The sequence below is a fragment of the Puma concolor genome, chromosome A2, assembly GCF_028749965.1.
Source record: "Puma concolor isolate L17-30 chromosome A2, mPumCon1.1.hap2, whole genome shotgun sequence".
Lineage (NCBI taxonomy): Eukaryota > Metazoa > Chordata > Mammalia > Carnivora > Felidae > Puma > Puma concolor.
In genome coordinates, this window is record NC_141668.1 from 140,932,450 (window position 1) to 140,956,355 (window position 23,906).

At 41.0% G+C, this 23,906-nt stretch overlaps 1 long non-coding RNA gene across 7 annotated transcripts in view; it reads left to right on the forward strand.

Annotated features, from left to right (window-relative positions):
- LOC147583567 (uncharacterized) overlaps positions 1-23,906 on the forward strand; it is a 322,172-nt gene that overhangs the window by 38,843 nt on the left and 259,423 nt on the right. Inside the window, exon 1 of one of the 7 annotated variants that reach the window (XR_015248337.1) lies at positions 21,347-23,823. The exons of the other annotated variants lie outside the window; for them this stretch is intronic. This is a non-coding gene — a long non-coding RNA (uncharacterized LOC147583567). Of the gene's footprint in view, positions 1-21,346; positions 23,824-23,906 lie in introns of those variants that run through there. 7 annotated transcript variants of the gene reach the window in all.

Below are 23,906 nucleotides of genomic sequence, written 5' to 3' on the forward strand. Positions count from 1 at the left end.
GGTAGCATATAAAAACTTTGAGTTTTGAATAATATTTGTTTAAATTGTGTGACTCTTAAGAAAAGGATCAGAGGTTTAAAACCTTTTTTTTTTTAATTTTTTTTTTATTTGACGTTTATTTATTTTTGAGACATAGAGAGACAGAGCATGAACGGGGGAGGGTCAGAGAGAGAGGGAGACACAGAATCGGAAACAGCCTGGAGGCTCTGAGCCATCAGCCCAGAGCCTGACGCGGGGCTCGAACTCACGGACTGTGAGATCATGACCTGAGCCGAAGTCGGTCGCCCAACCGAGCCACCCAGGCGCCCCTAAAACCTTTTTTAATGTGGTATTTCTTTCACATGAAAATGTTACAAAATACATTATTTAGAAAACTGATGTATTCCCTCTTTGTTTGTTTTCTAGTTTAATCAAATGACTTGCTCACATTAAAATACTTTCTCAGTTGCCAACACACTGCCATTCTGGGTGATGCCACTGTAGGACGTTTAGCCATAATGGAGCCCACCCTCCCTGTTTTACAAATAAGGGACATGAGCCCCGGGAGGAAGCTAGTTCAAGGTTGCTATACTTAGTAGCAGAGTTGAGACTAGATCCTAGGTGGCCTGCCCATCAATTCAACATCATTTCCTATAAAGCATCTTATTAACAAGTTAGATAATTTGGGGGGAGCCAAACGTGGAAAAAGGAATACTACGTTATCACATTGTAGTTCCTGTAGCTACAGTGCCAACAAAACCTGAATCTGAAAGATTCATTTGAAACATCTTTGAGAGCTCTGAAGTAACCCTATTTAATGACTATAAATCTCATATACCCTCTGTTAGATGAAGTTCCCCATTTTTATTTTTCTGTTATCCAGTGATTTAGACTAAGTTCCAAGTTATGACTCTTTGATTTGTGTCGGTTCATCTTACACGCGTTTTGGTTGTTGTTTTAAATGGTAGAACCATTGCTTCCCAAGTAGGGACCACATGAATTAGGATTAAAAAGAGCAGGGTGAGCCTCCTTTGTTCATCTTGTTAAAATAAGAGAAACAGATCCAAATGCTCCAGTTAATCAGCCAGTTTATATTTTAAGTGGTCTTGGTGTTAAAAAAAAAATCTGTGCATAAGGGTTGAATTTTCCCTTCCCTTCCTCATCCTCCACATCCTCCTCCTCCCCTGCCCCCTCTCCCTTCCCCCCTTCCCCTCCTCCCTCCCCCCTCCCCTCTCCGCCTCCTCCCTCCCCTCTCCCCCTCCTCCCTCCCCTCTCCGCCTCCTCCCTCCCCTCTCCCCCTCCTCCCTCCCCTCTCCCCCTCCTCCCTCCCCTCTCCCCCTCCTCCCTCCCCTCTCCCCCTCCTCCCTCCCCTCTCCCCCTCCTCCCTCCCCTCTCCCCCTCCACCTTCCCCTCTCCCCCTCCTCCTCTTCTTCCTCCTCCCTCTTCTTTTTTTCTGACATGTGGCATTTGCCTTACCGACTGGCTTAATGTCTCGTGGAACCCTGTGCTTTTTTTGGCATGGTTCTCTCCCCGCAAGATCTGCTAAAAGTAAAAAGTGGCCTTTTCTTAGAAGGCTGTGGACCACTTTTGATCTAGGGCCTAGTGTTTGGCAGGCCCAACAGTGGTATTATCCCTGTGAGGAAATAGCAATCCTGTTATTTCCTTATTGTGATGGAGATGATTTCCTAAGACGAAAGACTTAGGAATTTAATTGGAGCATAAAGAGTCACTAGGCAGTAATCTGTATTTTCCCCTTTTTAATGAGAATCCACCAGTCATTTCACGCCCTCTAAAATGGCATCTCTTAAGCATCCCACTTATGTATAACATAGGTTGTAAAACTCCAAATTCCTAAATGTGCAAACCAGTCTTGACTATTCTAATAACTAAATTTGCCAAGGTCCTGATAAGTGTCAAGCATCAGGCTACGATGTTTATCCATAAGATCTTATTTATCCTTCATAGTAACCCTATGAGGTAGTTACTGGTATCGTCCCCACTTTAAGATGATGAAATTGAGACTCGGGTAGGGTAAGGAGCTAATATTAAAAAACTAGAGGGGCACGTGGGTGGCTCGGTCGGTTAAGCTTCCCGCTCTTGATTTCTGTTCAGGTCATGATCTCACGGTTTGTGAGACCAAGCCCTGTGATGGGCTCTGCACTGTCAACACAGAACCTGCTTGGGATTCTCTCTCTCTCCCTCTCTCTCTGCCCCTACCCCACTTGTGTGTGTGCTCACTCTCTCTCTCTCTTTCTCAAATTAAATAAATAAACATTAAAAAAAAAGAAGTGAATGAGCCAGGCAAAGTATGAGTACCTATTAACCACACTGCTCTCCCATGCTTCACTTACATACAGCCCCTAGTAAGACAACACAGAGAGAAATGTATCCAGTGAATACTTATGTGGATGACCCCATTTAGTGTTTTAAAACATGATGCATATCAATCTTCTCTGTATGGTTAAGGGCTTCTCAGAAGGGGAAAAGGATTAATCATGAACCATACCTTAGCCGGTAAGAATAAGCCTACAAAAGCTGAGATAGGGTTAATGTCTAGGATAAAATTCAAGCCAGACCTGATTTTCATGCTCTATTTACTGTAGCAGACCAGATTCCTTCCTTCACAATCTCTGGGAACAGAAAGAATAAATAGCAAATGTATTTAAAGAACCCAAACCTAGACATGCTGTGCACATTCATATTAGAGACAGATGTTTTTTTCAGATATATATTAAAGCACATTTGTGGGGGGGCATCAGGGCAGGTGCCTCAATTCCTAATACTTTAAAGCTCCATCTTTAATGATTATCCTGAGCACTGACTGAAACATGCAAGAGGGAAAAGAAAATCATTGGAAAGAAAGAGAAACACTGAAATTCCTGGGCCGGGGAGACAGTAGGGCATTTGTGTACTAGGTGGTCCGTATACCACTGGTGGTGTCTGACATGATTCTAGATGGTACATAAATTCATTTTTATAAAGAAATTTCAACAGTTGTATATTAATTTAATAGGGATTAAGGGAAAACCTAGCATCTAAAACCAGTGATTGTGTGGATATTATTTCTCAGGACAAGGCCAAGTTTTAAGAAATGAGAAAATTTAAATTTGATACAAAAGCATTAAGTGAATAGTATTAATAGTGATAAAAAGATACGGACAGGGGGCGCCTGGGTGGCTCAATCGGTTAAGCGTCCGACTTCAGCTCAGGTCATGATCCCTCGGTCCGTGAGTTCGAGCTCCGAGTCAGGCTCTGTGCTGACAGCTCAGAGCCTGGAACCTGTTTCAGATTCTGTGTCTCCCTCTCTCTGACCCTCCCCCATTCATACTCTGTCTCTCTCTGTCTCAAAAATAAACGTTAAAAAAATTAAAAAAAAAAGATACGGACAGAATTTTGAAGGTGCTGTACAAGAGTGATTGGAGTTTAGGAAACTTCACTATGGCACAATCAGTATCTGACAGAAAGGCTCCAGCCCTTGGGTCTAATTTCTGGCTCTGAAATGGACTATCCACATGAACTTTGGTAAGCCATTTTCATACCTCTAATCCAGAGTAGTTTTGACCATAAATTGAGAGGGGGAGAACAGATCAGGGGGTGCCTTCCGGGGACAGTGGACACCTAGAAGACCTTGGAGTTATCACAAAGGATCTGAGAACACATACACCTGATAAACAGTGAGGACTGAATTAATACCTCTTACCAGTAAACATATGACTAATTTACAAAAGTACATAAATGCTGTCACGATTATGAACTTAGTTGATTTGAACTACCCCAAGTGAAAGCTCTTCTGAATGCATCAGTACTTGAGCTAAAAAAATAGATCATAAAGGTACAATTACAATGGATATTTTTGATAGCAGCAAGCATTCGTGCAGATTTTCACTAGTAACACTGTTTACACTTGCACATTGTGAGAAAACTGCAACTGTACACATTACAGAAGAGTGGTCCAAAGGATCATGAACAGAAACCAGTTAGGTCCTGTTATGTGATAGTGCAGAGAGGTGAAATACCCTCATTTGATCTGTTACCTGACATACAGTATCCGTACCCAGAGAACCACATTCCTCCTAATGACCCTACATACCCAGGCCAACTTAGAACAAGTAGATTTGTAAACAGCTGTTTTTGGTGATTATATTAATGATAACAATAGTAATAATGATGTGGATTGCTCCCATTTATTTAACACTTAGTGTGTGTCTCCATACGTATGTGTGTGTATACATCAGATGCTGTACTTTATCTCTAATTTTTCAGTGTCTCTGAAAATTAGATATGAGTACTCCTGATTTGTAGTTGATGAAACTGAAGTCAGGGAGGTTGAGGTTTTGCCCAAGGCCACAAATTCATTCAGGGATAATACCAGGATTCAAATCCAGAACACTTTGGTTCCAATACGCCAACTGTTTCTACTCTGCCACCATGTCTTCTGATACAATAAAAGTGGGGAATTCTAAACAGACATAGGCATACAAGAAAGAATTGTAGGTATAAGTTCAGCAGGATTTTCTTTAATGAGGATAAAGGCTGTCAGGTTAAAAGAAATGATGATGTAATACCCATTGGTGGTCACTGTTAGGATTTGGCCAGGTTTGAGAGGAAGTATTAAATGTTCACGGCTAAGGTCCCATCACTGTATCTCCGGCCAATTACTGGAAAGGATTTCTCAAAAGTTAAGCTACTGAGATAATCCCAGGGTTCTGAATAGTTGTTCCCATACATCTATAGCTGTTCAGACATATTTTCTGCAGTATCGATTGGTATCATGCAACAACTTGACAATTTGACACAGTAGGCTGATATAGAAAGCCTATGGTTGATTGCTTAAATCAAACATAATTGTCATATTTCCATAGTTCTCCTGCGTCAAGGAATTGCCTATGAGACAAACCCAATGGGAAGGGAGTTAAATAGTATTCTGGGTACATGATCACCTGAATGCTTCTCAGATGTGAACTGTCACCATTTAGATAAAATGGCTTGAGGCAGGGTTTGTTTTCACTTCATCTATTATGAATGGAAAAGAAACTTATTCATACATTCATTCCAAATATATTTTGTGAGCTCCTATCATGTAGAAGTTAGTAATGGCTGGAGAATGCCAGTAAATGGTGCAGGAATCAAGGCCAGAGGAGTCCTCAATGGCAATTTAGATTGTATCCATCATCATTGCATAGGCTGATTTTATGCTTGAAAGTGCACAATTTCTTCTTGCCACTATTGTCTATATATAACAGTAATTTTACTATATCATAGGTGTCAGAACACTGGACAAAGAGCCACAGAGAAGTGACCAAATCCCAGTTTTCTTGCTTGCTAGCTGTAGGACCTTAGATAAGTCATGGAAACTGTCTGGGATTCGGTATGTATGGGGATAAGAATACAGCAAATCAAAGACATCTAAAGCAATGATCCTTTCCCTCATCATATAAAGAATGCTTGCTCTCCTCTATACACGAGAGGATCCCAGGGTTCAGGAAACTTATGTAATAATAACATCACTCCAGGATGGACGCACTCAAATTATGATCTGCTTTTCTACCAGAGTCTCAGGTGGACAGAAAGCAAAACCCAGTTTTACTCTTTTCTGTATGCAATTTTCATAGTGGCCACTTGGTGGTGCCAGATGGTCTATTTTTGTTTATGTGAAGCCAGAAACAGTCCAGAAATGTTTTTCTATGTAAGACTACCAGAGAGTTCTCTCCTCTTTGCTGTTTATAAATATTTGCAATTTTGGCTTAACGCATAAAAAGTTTTTGAGAAGAGTCTGGAAATCTTGAAAATGCGGTCAACTGAGGAGAAAATAAACAAAGGAAAAATGAAACTGAGGAGAAAGCTAGAGATTGTATGGATAGAGGAAGGAAACAGATGTGATACCCAGCAAAGTTTCACAAATGTCAGATTGAGAAACAAATTCAACTAATTGCCTTTACGTATAAATTAAAGAAGTGGTACAGTCGCTTGCAATTTCAACGGTTTCATCTATAAAATGAAGATAATGACTCCTTACTTGCCTGAGGTTAAGGATGATGTGATCACTTAGGCTAGCTTCCCCTTCCAAGACCACAGATTCCATTAAAGCGGCCAATCAAATGGATACTATATTTACATATCAGGATCCTCTCTTCCCACACGGTAGAAGGATTCTGAGCTGGAGGGATGGATGTAGCCAAGATGGCAGTTGCACGTTGAAGTTCAGAATCTCCTTAACCCCCTCTCCCCCCGCACCCCCCCCCCCCGTGCTCTGCTACCCAATCTTCTCAGCTATTTCATCTGTCTCTTGACCTGCTACAACAGCATCCAAGCTGGCTTCCCTTTCTTCCTCTCTTCCTCTCTATAACTCATCCTGCCTCCCACCATCTGAGTACATTAAGTCACATCACTCACCCCTAAAAACCTTTCAGTGGGCATCCATTGCATTCAGGATAAAATCTAAACTCTTTCCTTTAAATGTATACAAATGATCCTACATGATATGGTGTCCACCGGCCTCTGGTCAACACTGCCGGTTGACCATCCAGTATCGTGTCAATTTTCCCTTTTTTCTTTTGAACCAGAACTCCAATTTTCTTATGAACCAGAGCTTATGACAGCAGGAGCTCAATTACAGACCCTCAACTCTGTAGACTCATTTGGCATTAGGAGTACCTGTATGACTCCTTTCTGGCTAATGAAATATAAGTGGAAGACTTTTGGTGGGATCCTTCTGAAAAAACTACTCTTTCCCATCATTTCAGAAAAGGAAAGACTCAGCTTATGTAGGTCTTCTATCCTTCACTTGTCTTTTTCCTGCCTTGAATAGGAATATAATAACTGCAGGTAGAGTGGCTGTTTCATGACCATGAGGATTAAACATGCATGCTGAATATAGAGGAGCAAAAGTTAAAAGGATCTTGAGGCCCCGATAGCATGAAATGTGATATTAGCTTGGAGTACCTACTTCTAGATTTTTGCTAATGTGATAAAAATACATCTATATTTGGTTAAGTGTTTGTCTCAAGTTGCTAACTGTAATTTTTTATACTATAGTATCTCTCTGGTTTTATCTTTTTAAAAAAGTTTATTTGTTTTGAGAGAGAAAGAGAAAACACAAGTAGAGGAGGGGCTGAGAGAGAGGGAGAGAGAGAATCCCAAGCAGGCTCTGTGCTGTCTGCACAGAGCCCAATGCAGGGCTTGATCCCATGAACCGTGAGATCATAACCTGAGCTGAAATCAAGACTCAGATGCTTAACTGACTGAGCCACCCAGGCGCTCCTGGTTTTATCTTTTACTTTGTCCTCTTAATCATCCCGCATGTTGTAGATATGGTGTGCTATGCATCCCAGATCCTCCTTTTAAAGTGGAAAGACATTTTCCCAGCTTTTGGGATGATTGTTAACTGACAGCTTTCAGCTCTTAGACTTCTCGGAGGATGCCCTTACTTGAAGAAAGCCATCTTTCCCAAAGTAGCATCCTCTTTCCAGCACACATGCAGTGACATAAAGACTCGGGGATATAAATGCCCTACCCCCTTCTAAAAGGAGATAGCCACGAAGGACTTTCCCAATTTCAGAATTGCTGTGGGGTTGGATGAGGCTTTTGATGAGACTGTATCATAGGCCAAGTACTCTCTCTTCCCAGTTCTGCTTTGTTCCTTCCCTTCCCTTCTATTTCATCAAAGGTATTAAACCCCAAAGCTGTCTCTAATAAACTTCCTGAATGCTAATCACCATCTCAGAATTTTCCTCTTAGGGAGACCAACTTTCAAGAGTTAGTGCCATGTGTGGTCTGAAAAATGGATGCTAAGATGAGACCCTGGAAATGGATCATCCACCAACCAGTGAGAATCCTGTCACTGTTGGTGAATGGAAGACAGATAGCCATTGGTCATATCGCATGTTGCATCACCCTGAACTACTGGTTTGACAGAACAATGGAATGACCTATAGAAGGCATAGCAGAGATTACAGGTCAGAGACCATCCTCTTAATGAGGGCTCACCATCCCCCAGATTACAGTGTACATCCTAAATAATAGACACTTCCTTTTCTGTTGAAGTAGAGTTGACATACAATATTAGTTTGAGGTGTATAACGTAATGATTTGTCATTTCTATACATTACAAAATGATCACCATGCTAAGTGTAATTCCCATCTGTTACCATACATGGCTATTATAGTGTCATTGACTATATTCCCTGTGCTGTACTTTTCATCTCTGTGACTTATTTCTCTTGTAACTGGAAGTTTGTACAACTCAATCCCCTGTACCTATTTTGCCCATCACCTCACCCACCTCCCCTCTGGCACCTACCGGTTTGTTCTCTGTATTTATGAGTCTCTTTCTACTTGTTTTGGTTTTTAGATTCCACATATAAGTGAAATTATATGATATATGTCTTTCTCTGTCTAATTGTTTTCACTTAGCATAATACTTTCAAGGTCCATCCATGTTGTCACAAATGGCAGGATTGTCTTCTTTTTATGGCTGAGTAATTCTCCATTGTGTGTGTGTGTGTGTGTGTGTGTGTGTGTGTGTGTGATCATCTTCTTTATCCATCTCGCAATGAAAACAAGTGACACTTACTGATGCTATGTCAACAACATATAGAGTACATGGATCCCTAGCTTCCATCACTCCCAGTGACCCCCTTGGGGGAAATTATGCTTCACTCTCCCATATCCCTGGCATTTGAAGGTTTATAGGTTTGGTTCCAAAAGGTGGAACTCTTCTGTCAAGAGACATAGTGAGACTCTCATTGAGCAAAAGTTATGGATACAGTCAAGGAACATCAGAATCCTCATGACAGGAGACCAATAGAAAGAACAGATGTCACTATCCTAACAGGGTAAGCACTCTGTTTATCCGGAAGAGGTAGGGTTGTTACACAGTGGGAACAAGGAGGGGTATGTTTGGCATCTAGTCTAACTTGAGGGCCACTTGACACTCCCTTGCTCAATCTGTACAATCAGAAAGTACAGCAGACAAGCCTGAGAAAAGCATTGGCCCCCAAGGGCTCAGAGTTCTTGAAGTGGCAGTCTGGGTCCTGCCACCATATCATCCTTCCCACCTCAGTTTTTGTAACGTTCTGAATTGCTTCAAGAATAAAGCCCAGATTCCTTGGCACGGTAGTCAAGGACCTCATAACCTTGTTCCTGGTTATGTCTCAGGCCCCACACCCTGACAAAGTGCTCTACAGACCCTATGCTGTGGCCACAATGGACAACCTGAAGTTTGTGAAAGTTTCCAAGAACTTCCATGTCTTCTTTTAAAATTCAAGGCTATTCCTCTGTTCTGCTTTTTCTGCCTAACAAATATTTCTTGGTTCAACCATCATCTATACTGAACTTGTTTTTTTTCTAACCTTCCTTTCCCAATAAAGATGAGTCACATCTTCTACCATACTCCTGCACTAGAAGACACTCATTTCTTTCAGTTTTGAACCATGATTAATTTACATGTCTAGCATCCCTAACAGATGGTAAACTTTTTTGAAGGCAAGGACTATATTTTTTGAAGTAAAGAAAAAATTCACTTACTCAACAAAAATATATTAAATATCTGCCACAGGCAAGGCACTATGACAGGTGTCATGGGGTGTGCAAAAATTAACAAATTCAGACATGAATTGTGCTCTCCAGGAACTCATCCTAATTCTAGCAGAGAGACATTGTATACAAAAAAACACTACCATCGAGAGAAGAAAAAGTGATGTAGTGAGAGGAAATAAAATTCCATGGGAATATAAAGAAGGGGATAGTCCTTTTGGCTGGATGGTCTCTCTTGGCAGGATATCTAGAACGTTGCTTTGCTAGTCAAGTTCTTGAAAGCAAGCAACATAATCCAGCTGTCAACTCTTTTTAAGTTTTTTGTTTGCTTGTTTGTTTGTTTGTTTGTTTTTAAAGGGGGGGTTGGCTCACAGAATTTCCAGGAAGACCGGAAAATGAGGTTTAGAAAACAAAGAGGGTCAGAGTCTCAGCAAAAATCATGGCAGCGCCTGATGACGATGCTGTTGTGGTCGCCACGTACTATGAGAGCCACGGCTGGTACCATGTCCTCCTCTCATGGTGGCCTATCAGTTGGAAAACTCTCAAACATGGGAGAGGTCAAGAGGCCATGCAATCAAAATGTCACCAATACCAGGGCACAGCAGAGTAACTTTACAAGAATTGTTAAACAAAGGAATAAATTAAGAGGATCTAGGAACTGGGAGCTGGTACCTGAAATCACCTCAGGGTCTCTAGCGGGGCTCACTACGGCTTGCTCATGTCATGGTGCTCCCTGCCTGTCTTGGGCCACAGAAGAACACATATCCTATCTATGGGGATTTGGCAGAGTGATGTGACCAATACCGGCCAATGAAATGGAGGACAGAGGTCCTGTGTTCCTTCCAGGCTCAAGCAGTAAAATCTCCCTATGTATCTCTTGAGTCTTTCTCTTTCCTTGCCATGAGGAATATGGAGGGCAGGTGTTGAGATGATGAGGGACACAAGATTGCTGAGTCACTGAATGGGGTGTAGCAGCCTAAGATAGTGCCCGATTCCCATCAGATTTTGGCCGATCCAGAAATACACTTTTATGTGTTAAGCCACTCAGATTTGGGAGTTGTTATTATGATGCCTAAAGCTAGCCTAACCTGCTTAATACGGGGTTCTGACCACGCACAGAATGTCATTTTGGCACTTATTTCAAATGCTCTTTGCTCACCAAGATACAAATAATGTGACTGGTCTCTTTTAAGCCAACTATTGACTCCCCGCTACAGCTTTAGTTAAAACTCACAGAAGTTAGGAGGCATTTTATAAAGACTGAGAATCACTTTAAAATTTGAAATAGACCCTTCAACTCAAACTCAAGGCAAACACCAATTCTTCCTTCCTCTGAATCAGTCTTTCTAAATTTTCATGATATTATTCTATTCTTAGGTTCTATCATTTATCACCTTGGCTGAGCCATGAATCATCTGGAGACTTTGCAGGAGGTTGTATCATGAGTTGACCTCTTTCATTTGGAAGCCAAAGCCATGCTCACAAGTCTTCATTGCTCTTCACTTTATCAGGAAGAATATTTTGCTTAAAGGGTCTTTAAAATGGCAGATGCTTGACACATACCTGCCATTAAACAAGAAGATTATATTAAGTAGCCACTCCCCTCAGCACGTTGCTAGAAACAATTGGGTAGGATGTCTCCCCCAGCCATATAAGATGTTCTTCCACTACTGCATTGATTGCTGCCTCAACCACTACCATCAGCTACCATTTATTGCCCATCAACAATATGCTTGGCCCGATGCTAACTAAGTCTTCAGAGATATTCTCTAATTTATTTATCCCTACAGCATTTTGTGCTTCAAATTCTTATACCTATTTTCCAAGCAAGGAAACTGAGGCTCAGAAAAGATAAACTTTCCTAAACGTTTACAGCTAGATAATGTTAATGCCGGGATTCAAACCTGGTTTTGCTGACTAAGGACCCCATACATTTCATCACAGAAGTCTACTGACTTCCAGATGGGGAAACAGAGTCACAAATGCAGTGCTGAGATATTCCTCCCCTTAGCGCATCTGTATATGTCTTAGCTGCCTAGTGCTTTGCTTGGGTCCTAGAAGGTCCAACACAGGAGATGCTTTTATAGTTTGGAAGGTGCATTTTAAGTAAATTAAAAAAAAAAAAAGTAACTCAGTAGTCTTTTCTTTCAGGAAGAAAATGGCATTTTAAAGCTAGTACATCACAGTTAAGTTTCCCCCTTGATTTCAATGTTAAATGGCTCTTGCAGCAACTTCCTCAAAGATTTTCCCCCCCATCAGCCAGGTTTTAGCTGACAGTTTACAACTGTGCCTGAGAAGATGCCAGGCTAACCTCCTTTACATCAGCAATTCTTTGGGCCATTGGCCTGTTGTGAGGGATGAGGGTGCAGCCCGCACACCCGCAAGAGGGTAAGGGTGAGTCATACAGGTGACCAGTGGTGCCCTCCAGCCCACTGAACTGCCTTGTGATCCTCCCAGTGACCCCCTTTCACACTGCAGAAGAATTTCTGCTTTCTGTAGGAAGACTCTCCATCAGGGACTGGCATTCATCTATGTCTCTTTCTTTCTTTCTTTCTTTCTTTCTTTCTTTCTTTCTTTCTTTCTTTCTTTCTTTTTAATTTTTTAACGCTTATTTATTTTTGAGAGAGAGAGAGAGCGAGCAGGGGAGGGGCAGAGAGAGAGGGAGACACAGAATCCAAAGAAGGCTCCGGGCTCTGAGCTGTCAGCACAGAGCCCGACACAGGACTCGAACTCACAAACCGTGAGATCATGACCTGAGCCGAAGCTGGAAGCTTAACTGACTGAGCCACCCAGGCACCCCCCCCTCCCCATCTATGTCTTTCTTAAATTGCCAAACTGCAGAGAAGACTGGAAGACTGGACTTGGGTGGGGTCAAGTGGTGCTAATGTCTGCTGTATTTCACAGCCAGGGGATCATTTCTTCCAGCTGACAGCTAAATGTCTTCACACGGTGCACACGGGGTTCTTCTCCCTGCTTTCCTTCCCTGGGGTGCTGTCCTTCAGCATCTGGATCCAAGAATGCAGTCAGTCCAAGATAGCCCTCAAGGGGGAGCGTTTTCTCAGGGGTGCAGAGGAGACCCCAGGACCTGGTTTCCCACTGGACTGCCTTCCCTGCAGAGTCCCTTGCATGGACAAGGGAGCACAGGATTAGACCAATGTTTCCTAAAATGTATTCAGCTCTTTCCCTTAACAATTGTAGATTCATAATGAATATAAGCCTAGTAAATGCAGTCTTCCAGCCCCTTTTTCTTCTCTAAGTCCAATCTTGTATCTCTTTATGTTCTCTCCCAAGGTAAAATCACCCCACCCTGTGGCTTTAAAAACTAAGTTCTTGAATTCACAAATTATATTTCAGGTTTAAGCTTCTCCTTAGAGTGCTAAACTTACTTACCCAAGTGCCTGCCTGGCATCTCCACTTAACACTTAACAGTTAATTGTGGGCATCTCAAAATTAAGACCTTCAAATCTAGTTTTTTTTATTTCTTCATTCTGCACTTGATTCATGTATCTTCCAGTCTTTCCCATGGTCATGTCAATCAAATCAGAACCCGAGTGCACTGATCAGGGTCTCTTTGGGAGAGAGAAACCAATCGGTTATTTGAACAGAGAATTGATCAAATATAAAGAATTAGCTAGATATAAACTTGCTGGCTAGATAACTGAAAAGACGACGGAACACTAAGTTGTTACCTAAGTAGCAAAGGAACAGCCACCAGCCATAGGCCTGGAGAACAAAGAGAAAAGGTCGGAGTTCATTAATATGCGATGCTGGAAAAGGTGGCACCTGCAGAGATGAGGCTCAGACATCTGAGAGGAGAGCAGCAGTTAGTGCTGGTGTCTCAGAGGAATGCAGCGGAGCTGTCAGCGTGGGAAACTGCAGACTAGATTTAACCTCTGCTATGGGAAGAAGGAGGCTAGGGTAAAGAGCAGGGAGGCTGGGGGGTGACTTTCATGGGAGCAGAAGCCTCACAGAAAGTGATCAGGAGGGACTAAGTCCCTTCTTCCTGCTGTTCAGTCTGGGGCACCCCTAATGGCAGAGGTGCACAGGGAGCAGCTGGAAAGCAGGAACTTGGTTTGCTTATCCCAAGCCCAGTGTCATTCTGCTGACTGCTGAGAGTGGACTTACAGAGAGACAATACCCTAATAATCAGCCCCTCGGTTATTAACGACTTAGTCACTGAAGTGTCCCTCGTTCTTTCTTTCTGCCTAATTCCAGTACCAAACCCACTCAGAAGTTTTAATATTGCTGTCTCTGAAGTAGTCCTTAATTTTGTTCACCTTTTCCTCTCTTTCCCATCCTAAACGTGATCCAAGGCTCTATCACCTACACCCCGGATTGTGGCAATATTTGTCTTACTGGACTCGTTCATTTTACCTTATGCTTACCTCCAGACTATATACATTCATTCAACAAATGTTTATTGGGCACTTGCACGACAATAGTAAACAAAATAGCGAAGTCCTTTCTTTATGGAGCTTCAATTTTAGCCACTCACATGACTACAAAGCCGCTATTAAAGTATACTTTAAATTGGGTACCTGCTTAAACCCCTCCTGTTCCAAATAGAACAAAAGCCAAAGGATAAAGCTAGGTTCAATCTGACGTCTTTCAGCCTCTCCAGACTTCTTGGTGGTGTCACTTTCCTTCCCTTATATATTCTGACACACTGGCAACTTTTAGTTTCTTGGACATTCCAAAATCTTTTCCTGCTCAGGGCCTTCACACATTCATTTCTCTTTGGCTAAAAAGATGTTCAACCCACTCTGCAAGTCTTTATCCCACTATTCAAGTACCTGCTAAAATATGAATTCCCAATTCTGACTACTATAGGTGTAGATATGGATATAGAGATAGAGATAGAGGTAGAGGTAGATAGATATAGATAGATACAGATATATCTCCTCTACCTCATTAGTCTCTATCATTTCTTCCTCTTCAGTCTCTTCATAGAATTTGCCCTCATTTATAATCTCAAGTAAATAGTTGATCGCTTATTAAATATGTCTTTTCCATCAGACTAAGTTGCAGAAGAGCAGTGGTGGGATCATGTTTATATTCCATCATAAAGCAGTGTCAAGTGCTCCATAAATATTTATAGAATGAATTAGTCAATTAAAAGTTCTTAGAATTCAGTTTAATGTTGTTTAGCCCAGCAATGCCTAACTTATTTGGTCACAGATCATTCTCGATACCTCTCAACCCTCCTGAGGAGTTCATGTTCCAGTGTCAGTACACATTGGGTAACACAAGCTTTCATTTGGGATCCTCTCTGACCCTGTTTAACTCCAGGAATAAGACCTTTGAAGCAGAAGATACATAGAGTTAAGTTTTACTCTCTCAGGGCAAAGGGCAAAGGATTTACAGGTCCTTTTTATGAGACCCCAGGCGGCATCCAAAGTTAGAGACAAGGTATGGTGTGAGTTCTAAAGAGATTAGATTCCAATGATAACTCTTATCTGTCAAATCAAGGTTATAATTCTGATATTTCAGGATTGTTGGGAGAAGATCATGAAATTAACACATCCAAGATACTAGATACCATATGCAGCCTATAGTAGGTTCTCAATAAATGTTAGCTCCCATATTTTTACTTACTCCCTTTGTCCATCTTTTGGAGAAATAAATTGCTAACAGCCTGCAGAGAATAATGGAAAAATATTGACAGCATAACTCTGGCATAGATTATATTAACCACTAGTGGATGGGGTTATCGACGAATAAAATAAGTATCATTTTTCATCTCTCCATCTCTCATGTGCTTAGCCTGCCAGTAAATATTAGTCCTGGTCCTGCCCTTGAGAATACTAAAACTAATTGCGGAAAAATAACCAGCCCAAATGAAATAACTAGAGAGAAATAAGATGCTAATAGGCAATAAGAGATGTAAGAAAGACATAAGGATTGAAGTAGCTGAGGCTTCTCTCATAAAGGATAGTGGGGGCATGGACCCGCCATTTGTCTTAGGCAGCCTCCCATAACTGAGCAGTTTAAGAAATGTTTTGGGTTGGAGTTGACGAAGTCTACCGCAAATAAAATGAAATTTGATTTAGCAGTGTGCCCTTCCAAGACCACAGCACATTTTAAGGAATCTGTCCTCATAAATTTCAAACGAAAGAAAAGATCCAAGCCACTTTCTAAAACCTGACTTCTCAGCAGAGTGCTTCATTATAGACCCTGGGAGGCTTAAATGGCAGGCTAATTTTTCTTCTCCCCTAAAATTGAAAACAGCTTGAGCTCTCTAAAGTCCTTGTCATCTACCAAAGCAGATGGAAACTAAGGAAGAGAACAACCCTACAACAAAATAACAGCAGGATTAACCTATGGAGAGACAGTGATTTCCACAGAATACTGTTTTTGCAGAAGACTGTAACCTTGGATCTCCTTGCTCTAGGACCACAGCACCATTCTAAAGGATGGAGACAAATTTAAAATACAGGAAGGCCTTGCGGTACCTTTCCCACCAGCCTAATTTATGAAAGTAAATCTCATTAGATTTGCAAAGTCTAGGGAGGAGGCTGAACAGTGGCAGCAAGAATATATTTGTTACATATTGGGTTTGAGGTTATCAGTGAAGCACACATAAAGATGTCAAGTGTGAAGTTAGATTAGCAGAAGTGTTAGTCATCTACAATTAGGATAAAATCAAACGAGTGGTTTTTAGAATGGGATCTGTGGAATTTACAATTTGTGTAGGGGACAAGGGAGAAGGAGAATGGGCAGAGGACGTATCCTGCACCCCTCAGCCAGCCCAAGCAGCTCCAATCTGTCGTTTTAATATTTTAATTTCCTGTCTGAAAAATGGGTTCCACTGCTTTAAAAAGAGTGAAAATCACAGTTCTAGGTGATTTATGACTATGTCTCCAGATTCTAAGTGTGACTCTTTGGAATTTGGAATTGGGAGAGGTTCCAATGCAAAACGAACCATGCCTAAGATTCCTCTAAAGATGGTTACCATCTGGAATTAGGGCTTTTTTTTTTTTTTTTTTTCTGTGAAGTGGTATTTTTCCCCATTACATTTGTTAACTTCCCTATAGCCTCATGGCTTGATTACAGTTTTCAGTATTAGAAAGGCAGAGGTTTTGATATTAAAAAGACAGCAATAATAAAGAAATTTTTACATGTGATTTGACAGATGGAATATAAATGAAATCCTCAGTTAGCTAATAATTCATCTTTAATACTCAGTTTTTGATTGGAACATCTCTTGGGCATATAGGCACTTGAGAATCCACAAAAGCAATATTCATAGTGTTGGTGAGAAGCATCAGCTATAACACACATCCAGTATCTACTAAGAAGATCAAAAGGAAGGACTTATGGAAATATGGAAAGAAAGATAAAAGAAAGAAGAGGGTAGGAAGAAAGGGAGGAAGGAAAGACGGGAGGGAAGAAGGGAGGGAATAAAAGAGGGAAGGAAGAAGGAAGAGCAAAGAACAATGGAAATAGCTTATAGAAAATCAATATGGATGACATAATTTTTTTACTAATACCTGCTAAGTGGTTTTACCTCCTTCTTTCCATTCACGCCATTCTTCAGCCATTCTTTTGTTTCTCAGTTCTTTGGACAGGGACATTAAAAGGCATTGTGAGAAAAGAGAAGGAAAGAAAATGGAAAATAAGTAAGGTCTCTAGGAAACCAGACCAACCAAATCCACTTTGCTTGTAGTGAACGTAATTTAGTTGCAACTTTAGAGCAACTGATGATCCTGAGATAAAGAGAAAAAGGGGGATTAAAAGGAAAGACCTTATATAAGACCACTTTTGTCCACAATATATTTCACTTCAATTGAATGAAATTTCTCTTGGATGCTAATCAGCCCTAGTTTCATAGGAACTCTTCCATTTTAGCTATATTGACCTATTCCTTGAGGAAGAGGACTGCTAACATCATTTTCATTATCCTCAGCACCCAGCACTTAATAGATCCTGCAGTTGAATTAAATACAACTATTTAATAACTAATGCTGGCCAGAGATATAGAAATCAAGAAAAGAATAATTTTCATAGTGAATAAAAGGTACAAGTGAACTGAATCTCCACGTTGGTTATTCAAAACTAACACTCATAATGTACTTAAATATGCTACAGTTACGTTTGTTCTTTTAGTAAGAACAATGTCCTGTTAGAGAAAAAGTCGTGTGAGCTAACATGTGGTCTGTGAAGTTTTCTAAGGTCTATTTAGTTGCAAAATAAGGTCTAAATTAATCTGACAAATATTTATCGAGTGCCCGAACACATGATTTTGGGTCACACTGATCCAAGACCAACATCTTCCATGTCTCCAGGACCTTCCAATGTAAAGAGGAGATGGTTATTAAACAACTCATTACCTAATTAATTGAGTAAGATTATGATGAATGCTACAATGGACAAGTTTAGAATGCATTGAAGTTACAGATTCAGAAATTCTTCCCTGAAAAATAAATTATGCTTGAACCCATATATGAAAGCTAAGGAAAATTTACCTAGGTGAATAGGGAGAAGGACAGTGGTTTTCAAGCAGCTTGTGTGAAGATACCAACGTGAAAAGGAGTAGAACAGAATGGTGGAACCAAAGGAGGGCAGTGTGGCTAAACCCCCACAGGAAGGGAGACGTAGCCCAAGTAGTCTGAGAGAATGACAGAAGCCTGTAAGAGTATGAGCAGCTTTCCATGGCTATGTTTTGTTTTCAAGCTGGATGCCCAGATTACTCAGAAGTTTCTGTGTTTCACTGTCCATGAAAATTATCAAAGTCTTGGACATGTGGCATAGCTGATTCTGGGGTATGAGGACTTAGCCATTTCAAATTCTTTCCCATTGTTTCCTTTTTCCGTAACTTTAAAATATAAAATGATGTGTAAATGTATCTTTTTAAATAATGGCTCAGTTCTACACTTTTTAAATTCTTTACTGAAGGGAGCAGGTAAACCTTAGGAAAACATGGAGGGATGATGATGGAGGCCACCATTTGCCAAATTGTGTTCTGTGGGTATAATGTGCTGTTGCCTTAAAAACAGAAGAGTTCTGTGATCAAACCTTTGGGGGAAATAGTAGGTTAAATAAAGGTAAACAGATTCTTATTCAAGGATTCCTCCGAACCTTTACTATGCCATCTAATGAATGGGGTTTTTTTTCACGAATACTCCAGTCTTATACTGAACATAGGGATATGAAAAGTCTATGAAAGATACAGTCCCCGACATCACGGAGTTTACAGTTCTACGCAGCATAGATTGTGATTTGCCAAGAGGTAAATAGAGCTTCCTGGACTTCCCAATCTTAGCTGAGTACAGAATTCTCTTTCAAGTGCAACCTCTCACCTAATTGTATTTAAGACATGCTTGTTAGTTCTGTCTAGAAGAATCAGTACTAGGTATCCCCAAAACACTTAGATTGCATTATATGGAAACATACTTTAAATTTTTTTTTTTCAACGTTTATTTATTTTTGGGACAGAGAGAGACAGAGCATGAACAGGGGAGGGGCAGAGAGAGAGGAAGACACAGAATCGGAAACAGGCTCCAGGCTCTGAGCCCTCAGCCCAGAGCCTGATGCGGGGCTCGAACTCACGGACCGCGAGATCGTGACCTGGCTGAAGTCGGACGCTTAACCGACTGCGCCACCCAGGCGCCCCTGGAAACATACTTTAAACAACACCAGACCAGACTGTGTTTCCTGGAGGACAAACCAGATGATATGTGGTAGGATGCCCTTTTCAAAAAATGTAGGCGAAGCATCATTAAAAGACCCTGTGTGCCCCACAGTGAGAAATGTGCTGGATTTGACAGCAATATCAGACAGTTCTCATGACAAGCATCAGAAACCCACATCTTTCCTCATACCAAGTCTGGAGACAGGTCAGTTAATGCTTCCCAAGCAATCTAAAACTCATGCCAATTATGCAATAATTGAGTCCTGTTGTGGTGTCTATTTTGATGCAATTTTAATTCAAAGAAGCCTGTCACTCTAGTTGTGAGGCTAATTAAGACAACCATCTCTTCATTCTGAAAACAAATGTACATCCTGGAAGTTGATGGCTCTGAGAGAGAGGAAGAGTAGAACTAATGAAAAATTTCCCTTATCTTCTGACCATTTCCAACCCAAGATCTTGTCTGAAGTGTTCTTCCAGGAGAACAAATGTCAAAAATAACAGAAGATAATGGGAATTTGTCTGGGGTAGAGCAGTGGAAAAGGCCTTATTACTATTACTTTAGGCTCATTAAATTTCATCATGCTTGATGTTGGGATTTGAACAGATACTTTTCTTTGATGTTTTTTTTCTAAAATGCTACAGACAGTAATTAGGAGATTTTCTGATACAGGATTAAGAGAGACGAGACGATCATCACTTGTCTTTCAATTCTGGCCTCTCAGAGTTTTCCTTTCTGATGAACTTTTTTTCTTTTTCTCAAGAGCTCTCTTTCTTGTAGCTTCTCATGATTCACACCACATTGAGTTATGGGGATTGTTTTGTGATTTCATTTAGAAGGATACCAAAGATGACCTATTTCAGATAAATCTGTATAACGAAGATGTGCTGGTACATAAAACATACTCAAGAATGTTTATTAAATTGTGTAATCTTGTTAGTGACAAATGTTTCCTATGAGTCATTTTCCCTTAGGTGACAATGCCATAAACTGGTCAAAGGTTATATCCACTTGCTCTGGTTCCTGATTGCAAATCCACTTTTAAGAATAGTAGCGTTGTCAGATAATATGACAGGAGAAACCAGATCAGAACACATTATAGAAGAAAATTAATATTGAGTCAGAACATGTAAATATGTGTCAGGCTGACCCATGTCCTGGAACACGTCATTGAGTAAAAAATCTCAATGAAAAGTGATACTCCTCCATAGTCTCTCTGCATCGTTCATCACTGAGTACCTTCTGCATTTTTATTGACAATAACCTTTGTTATAAGGATGACAAGAGTCCAAAAACTAAATGTCATTTCTTTAGCAGAAAATACTGTGCATTGCCAATAGGAGCTGGTACCTAGAACTGGACGACCAGTAACTAAATTTCCTCCCTGAAAGACCAGTGCTTCCTCTCATGCATGCATGTCAACTTCATTCTGTCTTCCTTCTAACACTTCCTCTACTCCACCATGCAGTTAGACAAGATGATAGCCATGACTCCAACTCCAGCCACAGCCCTAGATCTGCATCACCTCCTAATCCTATTCTTGGGACTAATTTCGATTTTGTAAAATAGAGAATCTGTTTGGCCCAGCTCAGGTCATGTGCTTCTAGTGCCATCAGCTGTAGTCAAGATCAATGGCCCATCTGGTCTGCTGTTCACACGAGGGGAGGCATAGTACACGAGATGATTGCCATTACACTTGTCATGCTTATTTGAATCTAAATGTACATACATCTCTGTTACATTCAAAAAGTTTTAGCTAAAACAGTAATATTTAAATAATTAAATAACATAAAACCTAAATATTATGTGATTTTTCTATTGGGATTTATTTATGAATGTTCATTGGAGAACTCTTACCATAGATTGCCAATCTAAGCAAGTGGTACTTGAATGTTAGGGTACGTAAGAATTCCCCCGTAGATTTTGTTTAAAATAAGGATTCCTCGGGGCACCTGGGTGGCTCAGTCGGTTAAGCATCTCACTTCTGCTCAGGTCATGATCTTGCAGTCCGTGAGTTCAAGCCCTGCATCAGGCTCTGTGCTGACGGCTCAGAACCTGGAGCCTGCTTTGGGTTCTGTGTCTCCCTCTCTGTCTGCCCCTCCCCCACTTACACTCTGTCTCTCTCTCTCAAAAAATAATACTCTTACACTTACACTCTGTCTCTCTCTCTCAAAAAATAATAAATATATATTTTTTAATTTTTAATGAAAAAAAAAAGTAAGTATTCCTCTGTCCTACCTTGGAAAGTCTAAGTAAGCCTGGGGAGAAATAAAGATTTGTCCATGCTCTTTTTAGGTGATTCCATTGTCAGTGGGCCACAGTTTGAGAAACATAGGTCTAGATTAAATAAAAGGGAAACAAAAGGAACAGAGCTAAGATTTTAGAGAAGGGTCTTCAATAGAGAGGAGAACAGAAGAAAGCCAGTTATTATTTGCAGGGAATCCTTTCCCTGCTATAAACTTTTTCAACCACCAGGAGAACCATGAAACCCTTATTCCCGAACCAAACTTTCTTGGAGGATTTTCACTGTATTTAACATGCTCCTTGGATCTGTGGCTAGCAATGTCCGATTATTCTCATGAAACTAGATTCAGCATCCCACTTCGGATAAGACTTTCTAACGGAGGAAGGTAACGTGCTCCCTGCTTCTGCCAGGCTGACGCTAGAGACACCTGTTGCTCTTTCAGGCTTTGAAGGCAAAGCCAGCTTTGCAATCAGGCAGAGAGCTCAGTTCTCCTCTGAGATTGGCTGAATGAAAATGGCACAGACTCTCTTTTCAAGCACCTGTCAGGGGAAGAACATACACACTCCACAAAGCGGCTACATAAATGATCTTGCGCTCAGAGTCAGCAGTGCGACGATCGTTACATTGTTTTGCAAGAGTCAGCTTTCACAATGACAGGAGTTTCAGAGCAACTGCAAAATTTCACAGGCACAACCCGCCATGAGTGAGGAGGAACATGCCACCCAGGGAGTTTCTGTTCCCCTCCCTTTCCGCCCTAGGCTACGTGTCTTTTGGCAGTCATGAAAAGGTAGCAGAGATGCCTTTCTGGAACATTTGTTCAGAAAGGTTTTAATTTCATTGATTGATCTAGTGATTCATTTGTCTATTTTAAAATATTGTTCTGAAAATATTAAGGCACAGTTTGTTTTAAGCTGGGCCAGGAACTATGCTAAGTGTTCTAGGGATACACCTGAATGCGAAACTGACATAGCACCTGTCCATGAAAAGGGAAAATGGGGAAGACAGATGTGAAGACAATAGTTACAGACATCATATAAAATTACCAGTGAGCTCAGTGCTTGGAATACATTGTGAGATGCTAGAAAATGGAGAAACGACCCTGTCAGAAAGGTCAGAGGTGGTGAAATTGTTTGGTGGAGTAAGGTGGAATAACAAAAGGAGGAGTATTTACTTGCAAAAGTCTTGGGATGAGGAGCTTGGGGGAGAGATCTAGGCAATTAAAGAAGTTGATAAAGGAGAGAGCAAGGGTATAGTTCTGGGTTGGATTGTATCCTTCAAAAAGATGTGTTGATTCCTAACCCCCAATACCTCAAAATGTGGCCTTACTTGGAAATCGGGTCATTGAAGATGGAAGTGGTTAGTGTGAGGTCACACTGGTGTAGAGTGGTTCCTTAATCCAATGTGACTGGTATCTTTTTTTTTAATGTTTATTTATTTTTGAGAGAAAGGGAGGAAGAGAGAGAGAGCACAAGCAGGGAGGGGCAGAGAGAGGGGGAGACACAGAATCCCAAGCACCTCCAGGCTCTGAGCTGTCAGCACAGAGCCCAGGGCAGGCTCAAAGTCACAGACTGCGAGATCATGACCTGAGCAGAAGTCAGACACTTAATCGATTGAACCACGCAGGTTCCCCGTGACTGGTGTCTATATAAGAGTTGGAAACAGGCACACAGAGAGAAGATGGCCATGTGAGGACAAAGGCAGGACTTGGCGTTAGGCTGCCATGAGGCAAGGAACACCTGGGTCCACCAGAAGCTGGAAGAGGCAAGGGCTTCAGAGGGAATATGGCCCTACCATCACTTTGTGGTAATTTGTTATACAGTCCCCGGAAACGTGTGTGCAGTAGATGGCATTAAACCAAGCTGAAGTGCAGGGCAGGCCAGACCACACAGGGCCTTGAAGATCTTGTTAAAGGTCTTACTTTTAAAAACAAGGGGGAGCAGGTAAATGTTTTGAACCAATACAGCAATAATGGCTGGGTCCTGTGAGAGAGGATAAGCTTACTTTTTGGTCACTTGTTTTGGTCACTTGAATTGCTCAGCAAATGAAGGAAGGTGGCAAGAATTATACTTACCCAGCATTCCGAGTCATTGATATTTCAAATGGCAACCTAATTAGATCACAGTTTTCTCTCCCATTACACCAGATTACAGGAATCGAGTTTTCTGTACTGGCTAATACTGGACAGCTGAAACATATTTTCAAATTGTGTTCCAGGGAACACTAGTTCTGAGAATACATTATAGAAAATATTCCATGGTCAAAGAAGTTTTGGAAGTTCTAAGTTTCTTGGGGTGTTTCTTCTTGCTTGCGGAATCATAATATGCATTAACGTATTACCGTCTCTCGGAAGTTCTGTAGTAAACAAAGACTTCAACCTCAGTTTCCAAATATGTTGGACCATGAAATATCCTTGGGCTGAATCGAAACCAGAAGTAGGTAAGAAGCAACTGTTAACTTTTCAAGGGATTCACTTTTGGAAATGCTGAGAGGTTTTTAAAAATAATATTTTTGTGCCCTCG